The 18,807-nt window shown below is 37.2% G+C and overlaps 1 long non-coding RNA gene across 2 annotated transcripts in view; it reads left to right on the top strand.

The window, feature by feature from the left end:
- Nucleotides 1-5,676: 5,676 nt before the first annotated feature.
- Nucleotides 5,677-18,807, top strand: part of LOC149806941 (uncharacterized) — a 78,979-nt gene continuing 65,848 nt past the window's right edge. For both annotated transcript variants that reach the window (XR_016421363.1, XR_016421364.1), the window contains exon 1: nt 5,677-7,453. This is a non-coding gene — a long non-coding RNA (uncharacterized LOC149806941). The remainder of the gene's footprint in view (nt 7,454-18,807) is intronic.

Raw genomic sequence — 18,807 nt, forward strand, 5'->3', positions numbered from 1 at the left:
ATTATATACCAAAATCCTATGAACAATGTTCCAGTGTTGTTAATACTGATGACATCAGAAACTAGCGAATGTCAAAACAAGCAAAAGTAGCGTGGTCATGAGAAAATGGATTTAGAAATGGAATAGCATGTAGAAAATTGCGTTGGTTTTGGTTTCCTGGCCATCCATTTATATGGGTTTTAGACGTATCACAGGACTCATTGGAGGATTGTTTTGTTGTCAAAGTCAAGTTTACTAACCAGACTTCAACAAAAGTACGCCATACACATAAAGTGACTAAAATGTTTATGGACTGCCTTAAACATCATTAAAATAAATTCGAAAGGAACTTTAGGCTTGAATCACAGCAATTAGTAAAATACTCTCTTTACATAATAATGTTTTTTCTTTTTAAAAAAAACAAATATAGTCTTATTTAATTTGATTACGTGCAAAGTATATATATATATATATATATATATATATATATATATATATATATATATATATATATATATATATATATATATATATATATATATGGAGTGAGAGAAAGATAGATATATAGACAGACAGATAGATATATATTATAGATAGATATATAGACAGAGATAGATAGATAGATAGATTGATATGATTTTGCAGCTAATAAAAGGAGAGCGGTGAAATAAATTTTCATTGTAAAGAAATTCAACTATTTCAGTTTCAAGTATTCTTAGTTATCATTAACAATGCATTCGTTTTCTAACTTTATAACGATTTATCACAGTCTTACATGTCGGACTTTGCACATTGCAATGAAGACATGCTTACTTTTCGTAATCGTCCGGTGTTTTCAGTATATATTTTACGTATGTTACGTATGTTTAGTCTCTAATAGTCACGTATTATTAAAGACAATTTTTTGTGCAACTGAATTTCATTCAATATTAAGAGTATTTTATGTTAAACCGCTAGCACATATGTTGTATTTTTTATTATCGAGTTCATATAAATGCGGCAGGAAGAGGCTTGTTGATGGGTGTGATAGCTCGGATATTTATATCAAAGTCATGCCTTTAGGAGAATGTAGCTTTCGATATAACATTGTCATATGTAAGTTTGCTTGAGATCACATAGATATTGCGTCATAAAAGAAAGGTAGATGGTGGTCTGGATTGCAATTCAATAATCTCGGTACAGAATACATGTTTCGAGCTATTTTTGCCTCAATAACAAGTTAAGGATTGTCTGACAGTTATATGGTCTATTGAGTTTACCTTGTATTTGGAAAACCTAATTTACTAAGAGGTTTATTTACGATCTTTTTTATTTTTGGTGTACGGAAACGTTTGCCAGGTTTAATGACGCGTGAATATCGTGGGCTTCACCGAATAAATTGACCGTACTTTGCCGAGAATGGCCATGATTAATCTACAGCCGGGAATTTCCCCAGCTTGAGGTGATATTTTAAAGACTAGAATACAAATTTATCACTGGATGAATTGGGGTTTTCTTTTCTTATACCTTGTACCATATTTGTATGGGGGGGGGGGGAGCCATCTATGATAGTACGGGAAGGACGATAGTGTATGGGAGCAAGGCAATAGATGCCGTTACTCGAAGCACGGGTTAGATTCCTGGTCGGAACGAATTATTGTATCTGACCTTTTTGATGACATCGATGTCATTCCATATAAATTTGGATTAATAAAATCGCTTACTCTAGCATACAATGTGGAATCTAGTGTTAATCGCTTTCCTGTCTCTTTGGTAACTGGTGTCGATTCAAAGTAATAATCTATGTATATACATTGTATTTCTGAATCCAGGTGATGTGTACATGTAATATTAATTTCCGACTGCTTAGCGAGTTGGTTCTTTCGATGGTTCTGGAGCAAAGAAGATAGACAATATGTGTTGGTACTCATATCATACGTTCGATTCCTGCTTTGAACAAATTATATCTCTTAACCCGCTAGATCATATCAGAGATATGCGTTTGCAAACATAGATAAATTTATTTTAACATTGATAGGATATAAATTTGGAGTACATTATACAAACGAAACAGAGCTATGCTAACAGCCAATGCTTTCGTATGCAGCAGCTCATGGCAACTTGATAATCAAACGCAGTGAGAAACTTTTATTAGAATCATGTAAAACAAGGAGTAATCAGTACATTTTAAACGGGATTGGAGAGACTTGTTTGTTTTCATGTTTGCAAATGATTACACGTGAACATAGCTGTCAGGTGACAAGTTTAACGTTTCAAAGCGTTTTTATCTGTTTGTTTTGCTTGTAGTTTTATTTTCTTTCCAAGAACCAGACAGTACATTGTATTGTTGTTGTTGTTGTTGTTGTTGTTGTTATTATTATTAGTAGTAGTAGTAGTAGTAGTAGTAGTAGCAGTAGTAGCAGTAGTAGTAGCAGTAGTAGAAGTTATGTGGTGACCATTCCATTTTCTGCGTGATATGCAGAGATTATCTCATTTAATTAGTCAAGTATTCTTTATTCTGTTTTACCATGTGTAGTATATAGTTCCTAACGCTAATTCAAGTATATCAGTGTCACGTTTGCTTAGACCCAGCTATAAAGTCATGTATAAACTAAAACTACTGTCTAGGAAGTATTACTGCGGCCATGTGTTTGACGTCTAAATATTGTCGCAGGCTAGTGTTAAACTCTTACGCAATGTTACCGTGACCCACCAGGGACCGGAAACTTGTTCGGAGAAGGCGACTGCTCGCGTCAGTAAAAAAAAGGATTGTCGTATCACACCTATGTGTTACACCTTAGTCCTAAGATCAGAGGGAAGTCCGCAGGGTGAGCGAGGCGTTTTCTTATCCGTACCTACGTTGACAAACAGCGAAAGGGACATTGTCTGCTAAGTTTGATTGGATCGGTTCACAGCGATATCCAATAAGAGTTGAGATAGAGGGTGTGTTTACAATACTGGCTGAATGATAACTTTCATAACTCTTAAGGGAAAATTTAGTTGCGCCGGGAAAGACAGCTGTGAGATAGGTTTTTTCCGAGAGAGCAACTCGTAATTTGGTGGTAAAACTTAAGAGAGGCAGATTCTAAGGAAAAACCTCAAGCGAGCAAATTTGCGTCAGGCAAAGTATTAACCCACGCCAGTATGAAGTAGGGGACAAGGCGTTGTTGCTGTTGCCCCAAGAACACAACCAACTAAAGGTTTCTTCGAGGGGTCCGTACGTCGTAACCGGGAAATGTCGGGGCCCAAACCTATCGGATACGGCTACCGACTAAGGAGAAGCTGTACCATGCAAATCTCCTTAAGAGATACCAAGAAAGAGAGACCGACATCGATATTGTCGTCGCATCGATCGTCACCGAGGGCGCCGAAAGCGACACGGAAGGTGCGAACACCGGCACGAGCTGTCTGTTAACGAGGGATGAGACATCATCGGACGTAGAGTATGACTCTATGTTGACTGCAGAGCAGCGGGAATAGATGGAGACGTTGCTGGCGGGGTATTCCGATGTGCTTACGGAAATACCAAGGAGAACGTCACTTGTCGGATTCGGATTAAAGCTGGTGACGACCGGCCAATACAGCGGAAACCATATCCTTTGCCCCACGCGAAACGACAAGTGGTAAGAAAAGATATCGAGCAGATGATTGCTCTGGGAGTAATTGAACCCGCCGATTCTCCGTACAGTTCTCCTCTAGTCTTAGTGCAGAAGAAGGATGGCACCCACCGGTTTTGTGTCGACTACCGGAAGCTGAGTCAGGTGACGATATTTCAAGTCGAAATGATACCTGACCCAGAAACGCTTCTGTATCGAAAGCGAAATATTATTGAAAGTTGGATTTGTACAAGGGCTATTGGCCAATTCTTGGAATGGAGGAGGATATGGCAAAACTTGCTTTTGCTACTCCCGATGGTTAGTCATCCCGTTCGGAGTCCAGAATGAGCCCAGCGTCTTCACTAAAATGATGCGCTAATTGTTGAAACCCTTACGTGATAGGGGTGTTCACAACTTCATGGATGACCTCTTGCTAGCCACCGAGACTTGGGGTGAGCCCCTCACTCCGCTAGCTGTCGTTTCGGAACGGCTAAGTCAAACGGCGTTGACGGCTCTTCCAAATGTCCCCTTGGTTTCCGGACGTTGGACATTTTGGGAAACACGCTGAGTCAAGGCACGCTGTCCCCAGAAAAATCGAAGGTAGAGCAGCTGAGAAATACTGCGCGCCCCACCATGAAAATTAAGATGAGGTCATTCGTGGGATTGGCCGGTTATTACCGGAGGTATGTGGCCATTTTCAGTGCGTTTGTGGTGCAGTTATCTGACCTGACCAGGAAACTGTCCCCGAGTAAAGTTATTTGGACGGATGCGTGTGAGCACGCTGTCTAACGCTGACGGATAGGCTGACATTAGACACTGTTTTCCGTCTACCGGATCTGTCCTAAGACTTTGTGCTCCGCACTAACACGTGTGACACGGGCCTGGGACCAGTATTACTGCAAGTGGACTAGCGGACGCTTTTTCCCGTACCATACGGCAGTCGGAAACTGTCTGTTGCCGAGATGAACTACTCCGTATCGGAGAGGAAATGCCTCTGAATCGTGTTCGGGATATCCGGTTCTAGCGGTACTTATACGGGCGGAAGTTCATATTGGAGACCGACCAGCAACCCCTCGCGTATCTCGCGCAGGTGAAATTGCCGAATGGACGCTTGATGCGATGGTCGCTGTTCTTACATCAGTACCAGATACAGATCAGATAGGTGAAAGGAACCGAGAACGTAGGCGCCGATTTCATGAGCAGGAACGCTGCAACGGCATAGATCGCGTAGTAGATATCAATATGTTGTGTGTATATTCGTGTTCGTAGTCAGTGTGTAGCTCGTTATGATTGCGTTTATATTATTGCGTGTAGTAACGCCCACTTGCATTTGGAACAATTTTGGGGGAATAAAATCCCGATTTTATTCTCAAGCGTTGGGGACTGTCACATTTGCTAAGTCCCAGCTTTAAAGCCATGTATCAGGTATAATCTACTGTCTTGGAAATATTACTGCGGCCATGTGTTTGATGTCTAAAGATTGTCGCAGGCTGGTTTTAAACGCTTACGCAATGTTACCGTGACCCACCAGGGACTGGGAACTTGGTCAGCGAAGGCGACCGCTCGCGTCATTGAACAAAAGGCTTTCGGTGTCACACCTATATTTTACAGCTAAGTCCTAAGATCAGAGGGAAGCCCGCGGAGTGAACGAGGCGTGTTATCGTCCGTACCCAAGTTGACAGACAGCGAGAGGGAAATTGTTAGCTAAATTTGATTGGATCGGTTCACAATCTTTTCAATGAATGTGATTGCGTGATGAAACGAGAGTGTTATGAATTCAAGTGAGTGATGAAACGAATGTGTAAAATGAATTGCACTGAGTGATGGAACGAGAATGTGCTATAAATTGGATTGAGGGATGAAACGAGAGTGTGCCATGAATTATGATGAATAATGGAACAAGAGTTTGCTATGAATTGTACTGAATGATACAACGAGAGTGTGCTTTGAACTGGACTGAATGATGGAAAGAGAGAGCGCTATGAATTGCGTCTCTGGTACTGCACTATGGCGACAATTTGTTATCTTCGACAGTAGACACCATTCACACCATATTTTTTCAAATCCAACTACCAGTGCTATAATATCTAAAAAGAAAAGAAATTTGGTAAGAAGTATTTTTTATTTTAAATTAGCAATGTGCAGTCCTACGAAACTATGGAATCCCTCTCGTACGTTAGCAAGATTTACAAAACTTGTTTGGCTTCATTAAAGTTTACTGTTTAAACTTTCAAACAGTGAATAATACTGGTACTCAAGTGATAGCCTATACTCGGCGACACATGCACTAGCATGACAGTAGCACTCCTAACTTGGTAATACATATACTAACGTGACAGTAGCACTTCTTACATACACTAACAAGACAGTAGCACTTCTAACTAGGTAATACATACACTAACATGAGAGTAGCACTCCTAACCTGGTAACACATACACTAACGTGACAGTAGCACTTCTAACTTTGTAACACATACACTAAAGTGACAGTAGCACTTCTAACTTGATGACATACTCTGATTTGGCAGTACTACATTTAACTGTGAGACATACACTGACATGACAGTGTTACATTTAACTGTGAGACATACACTGACATGACAGTGTTACATTTAACTGACACATACACTAACATGACAGTACTAAATCTCTGACACATACACTGACGTGACAACAATATATCTGTCACAATACACTGACCTAGCAGTACCACTTCTAACTTGATGACATACACTGAATGGACAGTACTACATCTAGCTGTGATACATCCACTGATGTGACAGTACCACTTCTGACGTGGACACTCATGTACAAAAATGCCAGTACCACTTCTAACCGTGCGACGTTTACACAGTCTTGACAGTAACACGTAAAACTTGGTAATACATACATCGACTTGACAGCGCCACTTCTAACTTAGCGAGACATGTCAGTGCTGCTTATAACTTGGCGACTCATAACTGACATTGCAGTGCCACCTCTGACTTGGAGGAGACGATTCTCTGTGAAAAATCAGAAGCTGTTCATCGCCAGGTTTATTGTTGTCTTTCGTTTACTTCTCTTAACGCTTCGATGTTTCTCGAGAATGTTTTTAAACACAAAATAGATCATTGATATTCATATATATTATTCTTCCTGTTGATTTGTTTCACACCACCCAAAAACAGTATGTATTGTAGATAAAATTGTAAATAGTTCAAAATATTTCTGACGAAATATTCAGTTGAATTTTTTGCTGAGCCATATACCGCGGTATATCGATTATCTTACTTTGCTGTATTGCTTAAGCAATGATAAATCCCAGGTCATGGGACGTACAGAACACTCGGTTATATTGTTTATGCAATGATAAATCCCATGTCGTGGGTCGTACAGAACACTACAGTCCATGAGACATATTACAGACGCGAAGTCTGGAGGTATGAGCTGGCACTGTCATTACAAGATGTTTCTATAATATACATAATCAAGACTTGATTAAAACAATGCAATGTACTTCAATAAGATCAGTTTCCAGTTACAATGTGTTGACATGGTTACATTGCAATGCTGCTAAACTTCTTCCTGATATTTTGCTTGAACATAGCAACCATAATATGTAAATGTTTTGTCATATCTAATTAATCATGTCAAGAAACTGCAACTATCTCGTTTTATTGACGTCAAAGACGTCGTCTTGGTCACAATACGCAATAGAACATTTCGCTATATCGATGACAGCTTTATACTTGCTTTCATAGTCAATGGGAGAGAGCGCAATGTACTTTGGGAGAAATTATGTTTGCCTTTGTACCCGGTGATGAGGGACTGTACGGTCTATTACACATTTACTAACATCATATGATGCTAGGCTTTAGAAAACCATTTGGTTTTGAAAGAGTGACAATAATCTACATTACCGTAAGTAATCATTCATGAGAGCCGTCAATTATTCATAATTGTTAATATCCTACTCTATGACTGAACTTGAAGCTAGTCTTGACACTAGAAATAGTTCCCTTTTGTTAAGATCACGATCGTCTGATTAATACTATCATGCAGATTCTGTTGTTTTTCTGGAATATTTTGTTCTTGACCTACTATTAGTAAATAAATGTCTTTAGAACATTTGTACTTTATGATACAGTTATGGTGTCAAACTGAACGATTGCTGTAAAGATCATGACATGGTTTTCATATCAGAAGAATAAGCAATCACCTTCGATCGATTAATTAACTATTGTAATCTAAGAATTCATTTCAAGTTTGTAAAAAGATATTTCGGTTAAGTAAATGTCCTCAAAATGAAAGCAGGGAGAAACTTGGAAGAAAAAAAAAAGGATAGCTACTGATAAGTTATTACAAAAGTATTTTCATAATAGGTGCAAACGTTTTAATAATTATGCTAGAAACATTCAGTTTGAACAATACGTTATTGAATGGCATGTTACTGAATGTTTTGCCCCAAATAACCGCAAATGGACTTCATTTGTTACCAATGTGTATCATCTCTTGGGTTTTTTTAGGGAGGTGGGTGGGTGGGAGTAGATCACAATTATTGTTCTTCCACAGCAAAAATTAGACAAAATCACCTCATGCAAAATTGGGATTATAGATTATCTGAGTCGTCTAGAGCCACATTACATAAAATGATTGCATATTTTGGCTTTTCTTCATATTTATAAAAAAAAATATTTACTCTTCCAAAGTTTAGAACAGCTCAGATTAGATCAAGAGTGTGACTTCTGAGAAGAAGGGACACTATGATACTGGAATACACTTTCAATGTATTCTGTCTTAAATACATATTACTGGAAAAGCATTTCTACATACATGTCATTAAATCAGAACCTGTGTGGTTTTTGTTCAACTAACCAAAGGTAAACATTCTTCCTTTTAGCTCAAACGACTTGTTTGTATATATGACACTTAACTGCTAATGATACTGTTTGCAACTTTTTTGTATAAACACATTGTGTTTTCAAATACTTGATTATGCATAATGTTTACGACGCATTTATTATGTCTGCAATCCTATGTTTTACACGTACTCAGATCAGCTGATACATGCATATGGGTTATTTTCATTCGTAACACTGTATTTGAGACAGGTAACTTTGTCCTGATTAACTGTGTGCACTAAACATTAGCATTCTCGCTAAACTGATTAAATGTGTACACTGCTGTATGTCTTAGCAATAAACTTCGCTAAATTAGAATACATTCTAAATGTTCTGATAATCATTAAGCGAGATAGATAGAAAATAAAACTTCCCGTCTTTCTGTCTAGGCTTAACAAAAACCTGCACCATCCTCCTCATTGTGAAGGATATAAATATAATTCACATCGACACAATGAAATCTGATCTTGACAATACTGTAATGTCCAGTATGAGATCCATGGGTCATTATCACACTTCATGTCGGGATTCCCAATATGTCAATACCCCAATTTCCAACTTGAAAGCTATGATTCATTATCATACGTCACGTCGGGATTCCCATCATGGCGATACCGTAATTTCCAGCTTGATAGCCACTGGTCATTATCACACGTCATGTCCGGATTCCCATCATGGCGATATCGTAATTTCCAGCTTGATAGCCACTGGTCATTATCACACGTCATGTCGGGATTCCAATCATGGCAATATCGTAATTTCCAGCTTGATAGCCAATGGTCATTATCACACGTCATGTTGGAACTCCAATCATGGTAATACGTTAATTTCCAACTTGATATCCATTGTCATTATCACGGGATTTCCCAGTAATCCTTCACATGCCTTTTTCCAGACATCATTTATCTTAATCGTCCACATTTAGGTATCATGTGTTAACATTTTTTTATCGTATTTCCCTTCAAACAAGTCGTCCATTAACTTCATAAAATTTGATATTTCCAAATGTTACTGTTTTGCTTGAAGATGCCCATTGATTCATCATACTTTAGTTATATGGACTTTATTTAAGTTTACGATCTTTTGGGGTCTCTAAAAGAGTAAACTATCTTAATTTTGAGTATTACAGGTGCAAGATAAGAAAATTTAAACATGACATGGATTACTACTTAAATATCTGCTTCTTGTTAACGAAGGTCATTGCACATCATAAATATGCAAACATAGATACTCAAATATCTTTTATTTGCACAGCTGTACTTTCCTGCGAATCTTTTAAGAAGTCACAAAATATCTAAGTAGACCTGTATTTGCTCATGTTCTCTGGTTACATTATGCATTTCATGCATGCATTAAACGTATATTTAATGCCTTAATCATCGGCTGTTACTAACAGTCTAAGTCTATAATAGTCATTGGATGTTACTGACTAGTCTAGGTCTATAATATTCATTGGATGTTACTGACTAGTCTAGGTCTATAATAATCACTCGATGTTACTGATTAGTCTAGGTCTATAATAGTCATTGGATGTTACTGACTAGTCTAGGTCTATAATAGTCATTGGATGTTACTGATTAGTCTAGGTATATAATAGTCATTGGATGTTACTGACTAGTCTAGGTCTATAATATTCATTGGATGTTACTGACTAGTCTAGGTCTATAATAATCACTCGATGTTACTGATTAGTCTAGGTCTATAATAGTCATTGGATGTTACTGACTAGTCTAGGTCTATAATAGTCATTGGATGTTACTGATTAGTCTAGGTATATAATAGTCATTGGATGTAACTGACTAGTCTAGGTCTATAATATTCATTGGATGTTGCTGACTAGTCTAGGTCTATAATATTCATTGGATGTTGCTGATTAGTCTAGGTCTATAATAATCACTCGATGTTACTGATTAGTCTAGGTCTATAATAGTCATTGGATGTTACTGATTAGTCTAGGTATATAATAGTCATTGGATGTTACTGATTAGTCTAGGTATATAATAGTCATTGGATGTTACTGATTAGTCTAGGTATATAATAGTCATTGGATGTTACTGACTAGTCTAGGTCTATAATAGTCATTGGATGTTACTGATTAGTCTAGGTCTATAATAGTCATTGGATGTTACTGACTAGTCTAGGTCTATAATAGTCATTGGATGTTACTGATTAGTCTAGGTCTATAATAGTCATTGGATGTTACTGACTAGTCTAGGTCTATAATAGTCATTGGATGTTACTGACTAGTCTAGGTATATAATAGTCATTGGATGTTACTGATTAGTCTAGGTATATAATAGTCATTGGATGTTACTGATTAGTCTAGGTATATAATAGTCATTGGATGTTACTGACTAGTCTAGGTCTATAATAGTCATTGGATGTTACTGACTAGTCTAGGTCTATGCCAGTCATTGGATGTTACTGATTAGTCTAGGTCTGTACTAGTTATTGGGTGTTACTAATCAATGTTCTTTAATAGTCTTTGGATGTTTCTGATTAGTCTACGTCTATAATAGTCATTGGATGTTACTGACTAGTCTAGGTCTATGCCAGTCATTGGATATTACTGATTAGTCTAGGTCTATATTAGTCATTGGGTGTTACTAATCAGTCTATGTTATTTAATAGTCTTTGGATGTTATTAATCAATCTAAGTCTTTAATAATCATTGGATGTACACTTTTCAATACATATTAGCTACAGTCGGCTATATAGCTGCTGCGCGTTATTTTTGAAAACTTATTCATAATGACTACATATCGCTGTAACATCACAGTTATATACAGATATTTCGTTGCTTCAGCGCCAAGTTTTCTCAGCGTTGTAGGACTACACGGCCTGACCTACTTGGATGACGTGAGAAAATGTATCTGAAAACCCATTAACTTTAACATAGGTCAGCACACTTCAACTGAAAATGAGATCACAAAAAGATGCAATTCATTTTACCACCAGAGACACTTGTATTTAGAAATGTTGAACTTGTGTTCCAAATTAACATGGTGATAGCATGCTCGCTCAGTTAATAACGCGTAATGCAAAATTGTACCCTGGATGACATCATTTTGTGGATTTCATACAAAAGGTGGAAATACATGAGAAATTTAGATCTGACGGATTTACATGCTCTAGCAAACTGTATACCATACTGTACACGTGTTTATCACACAATTATTAAATCATTTTAGATGGATTAGAATTTAATATCTGAAATTTATTTCATTATTTGCAATTATTTGTTTCAAAAGCGGGCGGTTTGTGGCGACTTAATCGTACGGATTTGCTGTATGCTAACGAAGATACGAGATTCACAAAACATGGAGCGGGGGCGGGGGCGGGGGAGGCAAGTGGTCGAAGGCGCTCGCCTTTACATATTACCGACATCACACTTCTGTCCACACGGGATCGAGTCTCAGGCTCGGCAATCATGGCTATGGATATTTTTCCAGGTTCTTCTTCCACCAGGTATACTGGCCTCCATGTATAGCTTATTGTGTTCTGAAAAATTTCTTTAAACCCCAAGCAACAACAACAACAAAACATTGATGTTTCAAAATATATTTCCTATTCACGCTCTTTCTTATAATTGTCGAATATGTGAAAATATTAAGTTATTGATCATCTGAATATTTCTGTCTTCATGTCGTTTTTATATTGCTCGACCATTTCACTTGTTTACTTTTGCGTCAAACCACCACCATCATTCCTTTAATAGTCTTGAGTTTGGAACATTCATTACTAAAATTAGCACCTGACTCTTTTGGTGCGGAATTGAAACCACATGTTTCAAACACCTGCAGGTCCAAAAAATGCTCATATCCTTTCCACTACACAGAAGCTGACATCCAGGTTTCTGGTAAACGATAAATGTAGGTTTGATCATGAGCACTCAAAAATTTTAAGTTACTGAATTTTCAGTATCATGGTGTTTGTATAGGTTTACTATGGGAACTGAATTAGTACCATGAGTCCTAAAGACTGTAACATAATTACTGTAGCAAAATTAATTTTTTTTTAAAGTTTCGATTGTTTACATTTGACCAATGTGCTGATTTATAATTCCCAATAAATATTATTATTATTATTATTAGTAGTAGTAGTAGTAGTAGTAGTAGTAGTAGTAAAATTGACTTTATTATTAACAAAAAAATCCCTACTCACCTTGTCAGCAAAAATAAACCATTGTGTTTATAACATTTTACGTATTAATTTCCAGAATATTGTATGCCTCAGCTTATGTTTAGGCAATTTTAGCAAGCTTTGAAAACTGCGTAATACGTGAAGTGGATGTTTACATTACAAGTGTATGACTGCTCCCTAGTGGTTGATTGCTAATAGTTCATTGGTTACGATTGTAACCACTCACCATTTGTGAATGAAAATGGGTGGCGTGAATGTTATACTGCATGCACACCATCAACATATTGCCCTAACAGCCAGCAACCTCATAAAAACACCATTGCCCTCAATCAGGCAATATCTCGATTTCTCACCACACCTGGATATTCGTTTGTGTTTATAAAAAACAAAGATATTAAAGGCAGTCATGTGTCATCTGACACCATCTATTTCTTACTAAACTGCAAGTGCTAGTTTTATCATTGGTTTCTAATTTATTGTCATCATCTGTTTGTTTGCACAATATTGGATATTCGAGTTAAGAATTCTGCCACCAAATTTAAATTTAATCAATATGAATAGAACGTTCCTTTTGTTGTGAAAACCTTTGTTGTAAAGGCATACATTTGTATGATTTGCTTGATATTGCAACGACCTCAATATTAACTATTGTGCTGGAACGCTTTACATTCTATGCTATACAAAGTCTTCATTGTGTTTGCTGTAGATAAGTACATTTAAATGCAAAATAAAGGTCGAACGATGTTTAGAGTTGTTACCTTTTAGCAAGGCAGGAATAGATAACAACCTACCCAAATCGTCTGCTTAAGTAGGTCAGTGATGAAATGTTTGTTTGTCTATTACATTTTTCATCCTGGATATAACATTTCCATCCTGGATATACTATTTTGATGAGCTGGCTGTATATTAAAACTTGCATGAAGTTACGTTCGAAGGCAATAGTGCATATAAAGCTTAATAAACGCTTTTAAATTTTAAAATTAATTTATAAATGCCGGGTGGGAATAAATATATAGTATGTACGCTGTATCAATGGTATACCATAAGATGTGTCAATTTTTCATTAAAAGACAGAGACAGACAGACAGACAGACAGACAGAGAGCGGCATTCGGAGATTTTCATATTGAATTATTAATATTCGATTTTTTAGAACATACTATATTTGAGAAACAACAACAACAACAAAATATTAAATGCAACATATTATGTGTACCACATAACAGAGAAATTTGCGGTATAATGTCGACATGATTTGCAACTTTGTATCATTTATAAATACTGTATATAAATCCCAAGGAAAGCGCACACATACCCTTACGACGAATCGTATTCTTGTAGCTTACATGGTGAAATTTCTATTTGAAGGTTTTAATCCAGCCCAATTTTCTTTTCTCTCTCGCTCAACATTTCTTCGTGGTTTGTCCGTTATACATGAGAGGGGAGGGGAAACAGAAACCAGAAAGGATTGTGATGAAAATGTATACCATATTAAAGTCATTTAGAGAACGGAGATTATAAATACTTTTAATCGTTATTTTCATACGTCACAAATTCATCATTGATCTCGAATCAACTACACATGGTCTCGTGAATGTGTATATATGTGTATTATTGCGCCATGGGCGGATCAAAATTGGCATATCAAATTGCTTTATACCAACACTTTAAAAGCCATGTTATTTTTAATGTGTGTGTGTATATATATATATATATATATATATATATATATATATATATATATATATATATATATATATATATATATATATGTATGTATGTATGTATATATGACGAAGTAAACTAGTTGGTATTGACCTATAAAGGAGAAAGTCAGCCGCCATACATTGTTTAATGTAAATTTGTGTAACTGTAAATTTTATCCCGGATATTACATTGTTTAGGTAATGCGAGCAATGATCATTGCAATAATTAACACCAAGAACGTTTTTAAAAAGAAACTGTAGTAATTATAAGTGAGTGAATGAGCAAGTAGTAAATGGATGAATAATTTAAAAAGTGATTGGTGTACGAACTTTATGATTTTATTTGCACGTGATTCTCTTTATTGTGGCCTTGGTCCTTGGCTTTTGCAGCTTGGTGTCAATGTTCTTAGGTGGGTTATCCAGCAAGATTCCTTTTTCCCCTGGTTTAGGAACTCTAGTTCGGGTTGTGATCAGTCGCAGTTAATGTTATTTCACTGAGAGTTTGGACAGGGTAGAGAAGTGTTCTACCCGATCAACCTTTTCAGTTTCGCTTTATTTTAGAAGGTAATTGCAGTTTGCTTGTTTAGCACTTTGTGTTGTCTTTGCTCTCAAGTCTTTGTCTTAGTCTCGATTCATCAGATTTTCAGAGAAGTCTTAAGACCTTTTTTTAATGTTTCATCGTGGAAGCAATTACTGCGTATCCTCTGTGCCTGACTATATGGAATGGTCCGAATGCAATGCTTTGACTAACAACTGGATGGGAGAAGATTAAGGTGTTAGTTAGTTGGTTATAAATAGTAGTTCGTGTGGAATTTTGTCTACTGGTCTGACTGTTATCTCCAGAAAGTAATGTTAGTGGTTAAGTAAGACTGTTGCTTTTTTGGCGAATTTACTGTAGCAGCAGCTTGTGTTTTAGATCGATAACCACGCTTCTGTTAAATAATAGCTATATAAATGATATAAATAGCTCAGAATAATCTAGTGCTTTAAATCAAAGCAGGTCATCTATAAATTTGAAGAGATAAGCTGTTTGATTTGGTTTATTGATCTCGGCATGCCAAGAAAAGTTAAAAGCAGAATATCGATATATATAAGCTGAATTTGCACTGGTCATTACAGAATTCGCTAGTAATGTGAACCACCCAATAGTATTTGTAGTGAATGTGCTGGAAATGATCTAATGGCGTATCTTGCAATACTAGCTTGATTATGGGACGGGACATCACGTGTTTCTCCAGGCGATTTCTTGACGTCAGATACGAGAGTTTTCATTCATCTTATCAACACAGGAAATGGTATTGGGGTTATGGCTTCTGACATTGAAATGCAACACTTGTCGATCGAGTCAAACTTTCTTACAATTTTTTGTTTAATAATTGGCATACAAGCTAGTCATTAATGGTTAAAATGTGAAAAAATGAAAGTCAGTTTGATGATTGTAATGTCGAATCTTAGCGTTGGATACGTGGAACGCATTCTATTTGAATCATATCTAAAACTGGTATAGACTGCACATATTACTTGAAGTTTAGAAACCTCACATGAATCCATGCTTAGAATTGGTTGCGTACTACAAAATTCAAAACTCTAATTCAAACAAGCACAGTTTAGACGAAGAAATGTCCTTTCATCAAATCAGTGACGGGGCCCCCGGGTGACCTAGTGGTCTAAAGCGCTCTCCGTTACAGATCACTGCCATCTCACCTCTGTCTGCGTGGGTTCGAGTCTCTGATTCGGCTAATATGAATATGTGAGAAAGCTTGCCAGTAGCTTCTCGTGGGTCGGTGGTTCTTTCCGGGTTTTTTTTCCCGGGTTCTTCCTCCACCGTTAATACTGGCCGCCATGTACTGTGTGCTTAAAAATGGCGTTAAACCCTTCAACAACAACAACAACAAATCAATGACCGTTGTATATATATGGCAACAAAACAGAATGATTCTCAAAATATTTTGAAGGAATTTACGAAGGTCTCTAACAGTGGCATTAATGTACCAAAGGACTGTAATAAAACAATTGTAATGTAAAAATTAAAACAAATCATTGACGGATTTCTCAATTAGAGACTCCTTTCCCCCTTTGATAAGCATGCATACCGTACCTCACCTCAAACAATTCATATGGCATCATGGAATATACATACCAAGTCGTATGAGAATGGTTGACATGCTTGAATTATTGAGACCCTTACTTGCACAGATTCCACGACCCCACCGGTTACCTACACTATGGCAACTGCAACTGCAACAATCACTAATAAAGCAAGGGTACATTAACAAAAATAATTTGCACATGAGCATAATATCCGAATACCAAGAGGTGCATGAAAAGCTGACATGTTGTGATATTAGATTAATATGAAGAAAATCGTCGTCGTATTGCATCTGCTGTTGCTACAGAAACGGCTGAGTATGTTCCTGCAAAAACACATCATTTACTTGCACCTGAAGTCAGATTTCATAGGCGTAGTGGTGGGTTAGGAAATCACATGGCAATTATGCCACCCACATATAAACCAGGTAAAGACGCTCGACAAATGTTAACAAATCTGATTCCTGGAATCTTAGCGGTGTCACTCTGGCGTTAAAGCAGACATAGTCTTAAGCACGCATTTGGTTATGCCATTTGACAAGAATGGAGTTAAGACTACTACATCGTGGATTCACAGTGGTGCCTGCGTAATCCTGAATCGCAAAGACAACAGCGCCATAAGTGATGAAAGTGACAGAGGCATTGAAACGATTTTACAAACGTTGGAGAAATACATCAATGCAGGATCGGGATGGATTCTCGAAACATATGGCCAAGTCAAGGTACATATCTCCTCGCATCAAACGTTTCGTGGATCCAGTGACATAGCAACATCAGCGTGGGCACCGCCAAGGTCATTTATAATGCTAAAAGACTTTGACAATCGTTGTTTTGAATGGACATTTGTATTGGCGTTATATCCGGTCAGTGATAAGCAGGACCTGCTTCGAAGATATCAACAACAGTGATATCGGAATTTTCCTTGCAGGCTACCAAAGTCACAGTGAGCAAATTTGAAATACTTAATCCATTTATGGATGTTAATGTACTCGCTTATGATAAAGGCTTTCATCTGTTTGTATTATTTCTACATGGACAGCATGGACTAACTCAGGTTGATTCATTACTGTTGAGTGAAATGAAAGAATCAGAATCGATAGCGCGTTACATATGGATAAAGAATCTTGCTCGACTATTTAATCGACACAGTAAGCATAAGGGTAAAATTATATATGGAGCTGTTGCATGCATGCTTTTAAGACTCAGCAACTGTTCACCAGCCATGACTTTTACTGTAGTGGTATTGGTGAAAAGCCGCTGAGAACAAAAATGTCAGTAAAACATTCTCAAACTTACCGCGGTTCAACGAAAGATGAATGTCCCTTATATAATTTACGCGGATTTTGAATGTCTGCATGTTGCAGATGCGAATGCGTCCAGCTCTGCTTTCAAAGAAACAACTGCTTCTGATATTGATCGAACAGTGCAAGTCGCTGAACAAATACCATGCGGGTTCTGTTATTTAGTAATTCGGTGTGATGGAGAAACAAGCAAACGATCCTTTATCGGGCACAGAGCGCTAACTCTCTAAACACAGTTGAGTTGTTTCTTAAATTGATGGAAGTTACGGCAAAATACATTCGATATCAATATATTTACCAGCAGTCATTCTTATGACGGATGATAATATTCGTGAAATTAACATCAGCCACTTATTGCTGGATCCGTGAAGAAGCTTTCATTTCCACCGATGCCAAAGTATGTGATAACTTTCTCATAACTGGTGTGTACAGATGTGTTGCACACAATGCATGTAATCTACAGTTGAAAATTTACACAAACGAAACAAAACTCCCTGTGCTGTGGTGCTTCATAACTTCAATGGGTACTTTTGTCACTTAATGATGCAAGCAGCAGCCGCAGCATCAGACTCACTAATAAGCGCGATCCCCAACAACATGGAAAAGTATGACATTTAGGCTTAGTCAACAGCAGTTCATATATTCATTACAGTTTATGAATTCGTATTTGGTCAAATTAACGAACAATTTGACGGCGGAGAACTTTGTAATCAGTCGTCGATACTGTCCTAATAATACGTATTTGATGATGAGGAAATGTGTGTATCCATACGAATATATGGGTGACTGCAATAAATTTGAAGAAACTCACTTGCCACCGATCAAAGTGTTTTATTCATCGTTGTCACGTGAAAGTATCTCAATAAAATATAACGAATACGCAAATAAAGTTTGGTCAGCAGTCGAATGCAGAAATCCTGGTGATTATTTCGATCTGTATCTGTGCACTGATTTGTTGTTGCTCGCTGATGTATTTGAGAAACTTCTTGACACTGTCATGCACTTGTACAAGCTCGATCTAGCAAATTACTTTTAGTCGCCAGGTATGGGTTGGGGTGCATTGTTGTCCAAAACCGAAATCGAGCTGGAATTGCTCAATGACATTGACCAGCATCTGTTTATCGAATATCAATGGCA

The sequence above is a fragment of the Sinohyriopsis cumingii genome, chromosome 1 (genome assembly GCF_028554795.1).
Source record: "Sinohyriopsis cumingii isolate HCF-2022 chromosome 1, ASM2855479v2, whole genome shotgun sequence".
NCBI classification, from domain to species: domain Eukaryota; kingdom Metazoa; phylum Mollusca; class Bivalvia; order Unionida; family Unionidae; genus Sinohyriopsis; species Sinohyriopsis cumingii.